The sequence below is a fragment of the Mytilus edulis genome, chromosome 13 (genome assembly GCF_963676685.1).
Source record: "Mytilus edulis chromosome 13, xbMytEdul2.2, whole genome shotgun sequence".
Lineage (NCBI taxonomy): Eukaryota > Metazoa > Mollusca > Bivalvia > Mytilida > Mytilidae > Mytilus > Mytilus edulis.
The window spans coordinates 25,570,165-25,578,601 of NC_092356.1; positions in this window are offsets into that span (position 1 = coordinate 25,570,165).

An 8,437-nucleotide genomic window follows, 5' to 3' on the forward strand; every position below is an offset into this window, starting at 1 on the left:
ATTATACCAATTTATGTCAAACGCTGTAGCCAGGTCGGTAAGTAGAGTATCAGACCTACTAATTGTTAAATATAAAGCGCGTGATGATTCCTAAAAGAATATCTAAACTATACTATGGTATGGTTTGTCATGGAAAATTGGTAGTCAATTAAGAGATAACTGTATTGTATTTGAAGCTTTACGGACGTCCATCGGTATTGTTACTGTCGCATATTCATGTAACCTGGTGACGCGTTGAGGAGACAAGCAAACGGGTATTTGTGATATTAAAACTACCGATGGCCATGGACGTCCGCAAAGATTCAAATACAATACAGTTATTTCTTTTCTAATCCAAAACAAATTCATAATTAAATTTCAACCATCAGTTCAGTGTTAAATTTCCATTTAAGAAATTCCTTGAAAGATATTATCTTCTTTAGTCCCTTCCGGCGTCAAACGTAAACATCGAGCGTTTTCTCACTTCTTGGCCGCTTCAGAATGTAATTTAATTTGATAATAAAAAATATGTAGGTGCAACATGTGAGTTTTTTTTATAATTAATGTTAAAATTACGCGTCAATACATTCTGCCATTAAAAAAGTCGGCTTCCTTAGGTACACACAAAGAGATAGAGAATTGTATGGTCACTGCCATCCAATCAAAACCATTGATACAAAATAATTGCAGTAAATATTTCTCGTGCATCACAGTAGTCGAGCACCATGTCGGATTTTTTTTTAACCACTATGTTTTAAACAATCGACAAATAATATTAGACACTGGTCCAGATGTTTTTTAATTCGGTCGTAATTCGATCTTAATTAAATATTATTTTGTAGAAAAAACCTGCATCTGGTGTAAAAGATGATAATGCCGGCGTCACACATTGGCGTATGGACCGACGCGCACCCGACGTACAGAGAAAATCAACTAATGCCGGCGTCACACATTGGCGTCTAGACCGGCGTGCAACAAACGTACAGAGAAAATTGACAAAGTTGGTATGCGTTAGTTGCACGCCAGAGAAACGCTAAGCAATCGTTAAACGCGCGTTGAATAAGTTTGAAGTACGTTGAAATACGAAGGTATATACTTAGTGAACGCTGCATAATTTTCATCGAGCTCAAGCGTGTGTCTAGCGTATACCTGTACGCTACACGCAAGTCATACATACGCTACAAACGTCTTGAAAACGCTACAGATACGTTTTAGACACGTTTATGATACGTTGTATACGCTTCAAGGTCGTACGATTTCAACTTAAACGTGTGCAGGTGTGTTTGAAACAAACACCCCATAATAAAACGTCAAAGAAACGACCGGGACGTGTCTTAAATACATTAAAGAAACATTTTTCCTTCGTGCATTCCATCTGCGTTAGACAAACTCCAGGCATACGCCAACACACGTGTCTTGAACGCCCGATAGGTACAATTCTCGTACGCCCAATACACGCTTAGAGATCGTTGTGCACACGTAACAGATATGATTGACAGGTTGAATGCATTCCAAATTACTAGCTTGTTGACAGCGTACATGATTTTGTAACACGTCCGTCGTACGTTGGAGCATGAAAGTATTATATTGACAGGAACTCCAACGAAAAATTAGCACATTCGCACCCCACTGATTTCTTTAGGAAAATAAAAGGTTCCGACTCAGTATGTCAAGTATGTGATAACTCCTTTGTGGGGTATCTGCGATGCCGCCCTCGCGTGTGTAGTTTACAGAAACTGATCTTATCACGTGATCTGTTATCGAGGGTCTAATCTACCTACCAATGTAAATAAACACGGAAACTCCCGTGGCTAATTGCGAATCGCTATATGAATAACGACACCTGTTTCTATTCAATAATTAAAGACTACAGCTGAAACAATCTTAAAAATCGGTCCATATTTAACAGAATGACAAAAGAAAAGAAGTTAAGATTATTTTTAGTTTTGTCTAATATGTTTTTATCACTAGAACTAGGAAATCGGGAAATATCGGATTATGCAAATTACATGACTCTGAAGTAGAGTGTTTGCAGAAAATAATTTGATGTCCGTGTAGTGTGCCTGATGGCGCCTGATAACTTAAATTTTAAGTTAAAGATTGTAAATTTTAATCGAGTGTAACACAAATATTAATAGTTTTCTCGATCGTAAAATGTAACTTAACATATTTATAGAAATTGTTTTAAGCACTAAGAGGTGGATAATTATATGCCCGTGATTGTCTCTCCATATAGTATGTATCAAGTTAAAACACAGATTACATGTACACCTTCTTTTTTTTTTTTAATTCAACCTGGTCCGAGATTGCTCTGGCGTCTGACGGATTTGTTTTGGGAAATTTATAAAATTTTCTTTTTGTTGAAATGAATGAAACATTTGACACCGGACTTTCAGTAAACAATTCAACAAGTGATTTGTTAGCAGTAAACCTCAATTATACATGCAGATTACAACTATTTGTTTCCTTACACAAGACATTTATTATAATTCAATATTATATAAAAATTAGAAGATATGATTACCAATAAGACTACTCTCCACCAGAGATCAAATGAAACCGAAGTTTTCAACTATAGTCACCTTACAGCCTTAAACATATTTTAGCAAATCCATTTCATACATGTATATGAAAAAAATTCTATTGGCCTGATTATGCACAAAACAAATAACAGAGAAACAAATAAGCGAATATAAAGAATAAATAGATATTTGCGATTGAAAATGATGTCCATGCAAACGATTATGTTTTTTTTCTTCAGTTTTTCAGTTTTTTTTTGGGGGGGGGGATCATATGGCATCTGTTTGATAGTTTATTAACATAGAAAACCTAAAAACTATAAATTGTCAACTGCCAAATATTGGCATGGTCGTTAAATGTCATATCCTTGACATTTATGTATACATCCGGTTACCTCGGTAAATTCCGTAATTACGAGTATCCCGAAAACGTCGTTGAACCCATGCATCGATACAACTAATTGAAAGATGTCAAATTAATTAACAGATACTTAACGATTTTGCGGCATCGCACTATAAACGTTTGAAGTCGGTTTGTTGGAGTTCCTGTCAATATAATACTTCCATGGTTGGAGCTATATGCTGATGTGTGACGCCGGTATATGTTATGTACACGCACGAATAATGCTAATCAATCAATAGACTCGCATTGCCTACGTTTAAAGTAATACTGGCGTCAAACAACACCGCATAGAACCGACGTATGCAGGGCGTGGTAAAAAAAAAACCAACATATACACTGCCATTATGCTAGTTATTTTGGACGCATTCAACATGTCAATCTTGTCAGTGTCGTGTGCATAACGAGTTTAAAGCGTGTTTTGGACGTACGAGAAGCGTACACAAGCGTTTATCGGGCATTCAATTATTGTATATTGGTTAATATCTAGCGTTTGTATAACTTAAATGAAATGCACGCTGCAAAGGGAAAACGTGCCTTGAACGTATTTGATACGTAACCTGGTCGAAATTTGGACGATTATCAGTGCTTTCGGCTCGTCTTGTATCTGTAATTAATGGATGTTTCACTTTACAAGTACACATGTTTACTTAGGGCCAGCTGATGCCTACCTCTGGGTGCGGGAATTTTCTCGCTAGATTGAGGATACGTTAGTGGACTTCGGCTGTCATCCACGCATTGGTGGGGTTGTTTTCTCTTTTACTATTCTCTTTTTTCTATTCTCAATTTGTAAACCTCTTTTAGATACACATGGTCTTGTAAATTCACTACATTAATGTCAGAGCAAGTATCTTTGATGTCAGAAATACGTTTTAGATACGCCACGGTTGCCTTTAACACGTTCACAGTGCGCTGAAACTACGCCAAGTGTATGTTACAAAAACGTCCCGTATACGTCCGAGTAAAAGTCCAAGCAAAAGTAGAACGATTTTAAGGTATGTAGAACGTGCCCTATGCGTTCCTTAAACTTATATGTAGCGTTTTCCAATTGGCTTGCTACATATGTATTTCGTGTGTGTAGCGAACTTGTATACACTTTACAAAATAGATGCAAATGTGTATGGTGCATTATATTTTGTGAAGTTACAGCGTTCACCGAGCTTATAACTTTGCATTTCGACGTATTTCAAACTTATGCCACGCACTTCCAACGATTTCTAAGCGTTCCTCTTGCATGCACTGAACATATACGGACACGTCCCAGACCCGACGAAAGCACAGATAGTCCTTCCAATTGCAAGTACGACCAGGACGCGTCTCAAATACGTTAAAAGGGACCTTTTTATTTCCGTAGCCTGTATTTCATCTGCGTTAGACTAATACCAGACATACGCCAACATACGTTTCTTCAACCCCAATAAAAGCTTATGTACGCTTCTGGTATGCCATAAAACACAATTAAAGCTCGTTGTGCACACGACACAGATATGGTTAACAAGTTGACTGCTTCCAAAATAATTAGCGTATTGGCAGCGTACATGTATTTTTTTAACACGACTGGAATACGTCGGTGCTATACGCTGATGTGTGACGCCGGTATAGTCATCGTTCCTATGGCGAATTTATCATGGAAATCAACCGAATGAATCATTAGGTTATGAAAATGATGAAAGTAGTTTGAAATAAGTGCTATCAAGTTTTTGAGATATTGTAATATAAGTGATCATTTACTAGATCTGTTATCATGTATTAATGGTAATAACTTAAGAACAAATACACGTAAAGGGTATACTCATCTTACATTTGAATTATAATATTCTGAAGCATCTTTTAGAGTTATCAAAGGTTCCAAATTAAATTTTACAATTGATGACCTCGTTGTATTGAGTATTTTATACTCATATTTATCGAAGACTATCGATGTCATTAACCCCAATATAAACATCAATATGCATACAAATGAACATCAAGCACGTGTTATCGTGTCGTAAAGATTAAGTAGGTCTGTTTAATGTCATGTTATAGATAAATGCATATCTTCGTTTTACGTTGTATGTTACTGTAAAATTAAGATATCTTTTTAAGTATGTGGTCAAAACATTCCATACTATTTCAACAAGGAGACACAGTATTCACCATATATTGTTCTTCGTTGTACGGTGTATGTTGCGAGCAGTGATTACTTGCAATGTATTTGAATAAGTTACAATTACTTTATCATTTTTACGATTAAAGTAAATTAGTGAGCACATAATTTTTGCAATTATCTGATTAAATTAGTGATTACTTTAGTAAAATAATCTTGATTATATCTGATTACAATGAATTAAAAAACCGTTATGAATGATGTGAATGAATAAACGTTTAATATAATAGTAGCATTTTAGAGAAAGGATTTTATTTGATATGTTATGAAATAATTACTTCAAACTTCATCTAATAAACCACAAAAATTCACATAAATATATATTTGAACATTGTGTCACTGGTTATGACCCATTACACTTTATATACCATCATTGATTTCTGAAAAAATTTGACTTCAATTTAATAAAGGCTTATATAGAGTTTGGTGTTGGTGTTCTGACCTGTTTCAGATTTAGATATATTTCAAGGTGCAGTTTCTGGAAGTTAAGATATTGCTAAAATAATGAAGTTACCAATTAAAAATTATGTAAAATGTGAATATAATTGTTTAATCAAATTGTAAACAGCAAAATATAAGTACCAAAAAATCATTGCATTTTACATGTTCAATCCGAACACATACAAAAATATGTTTGATTTAAACAACAAATGTGTCCACTTTCAATTAAGGTTGAGCTAATTAGATAAATTATCACATGTCTGATTTATCTTTATAGATATTGCCATGAAAGCTATATACATATAAGTGGTACTAGCAATAACAACAATCCTTAAGTTGTAATTGGTCTCCTACCTGTCAAATTAAAGTTGACAAAATCACTATATTAACAAAAGATTATAATTCAGGGGTTAAAGGAAAGTATTAATTGATTAGAACAGTTATTATCAAGTATATATGTACATCTTTAAAGTATGAAGATATGTACAGTAGCTTTCACTCAGCCTAATGATTACTTTCCAATGTAACAGACTAACAGTTTATTTTGCCCTGATCTGTACAAATCAATTAACATTCTTTAAGCAAACAAAACTATTTTAACATGTTAAATATTTATCAAATATGAATAACAAAAAGATTCATTTATTGACTAGGAACACAGTTTCAGATTGTTTCCATTGTAATCGGAACGTATTCAATAAGTAATAAGGATTACAGGGTATTAAGAAAAGTAATTCGTTGAATTAAATTACATGTAATCCGATTGTTGGCTGATTAATGATTACAATGATCACTTGACAAATTACTATTACAATTACCCTAAGTTTGGTTGCGAGATTGATATAAATGTTATTAAGGGTAACTGACTATTCTTGTAAGAATGGCAACTAAATATTTTTCACTTGTTTTATACAAATGATTGCTATATATAGAAGAGGGACGAAAGACCCAGAGAGGGCAGTCAAACTCATCGAAAATAAACTGACAACGCCATGGCTAAAAATGGAAAGGATAATCAGACAAACAATAGTACACATGACACAACATAGAAAACTAAAGAATAAGCAACACGAACCCTACCAAAAACTAGGGGTGATATCAGGTGCTCCGGAAGGGTAAGCAGATTCTGCTCCACATGTGGCACCCGTCGTGTTACTTATGAGATAAGAAATCCGGTAAATAGTCTATTTCGGTAGGTCAAATTTATAAAAGGAATGGGGATTGGTGTTACGACGTAAGGAACATATCCGATATCATTTGTGAAACGGTTATTCCATAACGGTCAACCAAATCGTGATGGCGATTGTAAAATTTGCGAAGAGCTGATTTCAACTTCACCATTTGGAACTCTTGATTTAATAGCTTCCTTGTGAGCAACAACCCTCTATCAAGAAAGTCATGATACAAAATGCAAGCACGGGAATATCGTATCAGTTGGGAGATATATACACCGTATGCAGGTGCTGCGGGAATGTTGCTACTTAGAAATGGAAAGTTCACAATTGGAAAGCTGAAATCATCTCTTTTGTCGTGAAGTTTTGTTTTCAATCGACCCTCATTGTCAATTTATAGATGTAAGTCAAGATATAAGGCCGACTTAACTGTATCTGTTGTATCCTTTATCTCTAGTTCAATTGGATAGATGCGTTCGACATAGTCACCAAATTTTGAATTATTTAGTGAAAGAACATCATCTATATAGCGGAAAGTAGAGTTATAGGATATTGCTGACTTCTTTACTTTTTTTGTAAGAAGTTCCTGTATCCTTTATCTCTAGTTCAATGGGATAGATGCGTTCGGCATAGGAGTGGACCTCGATTAGAGGCCGGACGTCGATCTGAGTCTAACATATATATATACCATTTTGACTCCTCATAATTTACGAGTCTCGACTCATGATATCACCGAAGAGACATTTACTGTCGAAATCCGGATATGGTGTACTAATTTTGCAAGTTTAATGATATGTATTAACAAACGTGGAAACGAAGTAGGGGACCATATACTTTTGTTATGACGTTAAAACGAATATTTAAGTATCAACCACATGTCTATCTAGTAAAAGTTGAAAACTTGATGTGTATAAGGTAAATTTATAGCCATGGCGTTGTCAGTCTATTTTCGATTAATGAGTTTGACTGTCACTTTGGTATCTCTCGCTCCTCCTCCTACCGAATAAGACTATTTACCGAATTTATGATACCATAAGCAACACGACTGGTGCTACATTTGGAGCAGGATCTGCTTACCCTTCCGGAGCACCTGATATCACCCCAAGTTTATTGTGGGATTCGTGTTGCTTAGTCTTTAGTATTCTGTGTTGTGTCTTGTGTAATATTATTTGTCTGTTTGTCTTTTTATTTTTTTTGACATGGCGTTGTCAGTTTATTTTCGATCTATGAGTTTGACTATTCCTCTGGTATTTTTCGTCGCTCTTTTAAAAACGTTTTTTGCAGATTTTAAATTCCATGTGCTGCCTATACAAATATTCACCTTGAAACAGAATGATATGTGTCTGAGTATGCATATGCATAAGCATTTAGAATTTATTTATAGAATACTTGCAAACATATTTTTGCAAGACACACTAGATTATGCATGTATATTGTTTCAAACATAACCAAATGTAAATAAAACGAACGGACCCGTTTTGTTTTTTAATAATGGACAAAAGAAATAGTTATCATAATATCAATAACAAATGAGAAGAATATAACTGCATGAAAAGTAACCAAAATAGTTTATGATCGACGAACTTATCGATGAGGAAAACAAATCTGCGATTTCCGATTGAAAAAAAATTGATAACTAGACACGTAAAATTGATTAGGTACTCACACTCCTCTTAAATATTTAAGAAATAAGTGCAATGATCAAGGACGTTGTGCCAAAAATATTTAAAAACGCATGCAAATAGATTTTTAATAATCACCGCGAAAGATAAGGGTATTA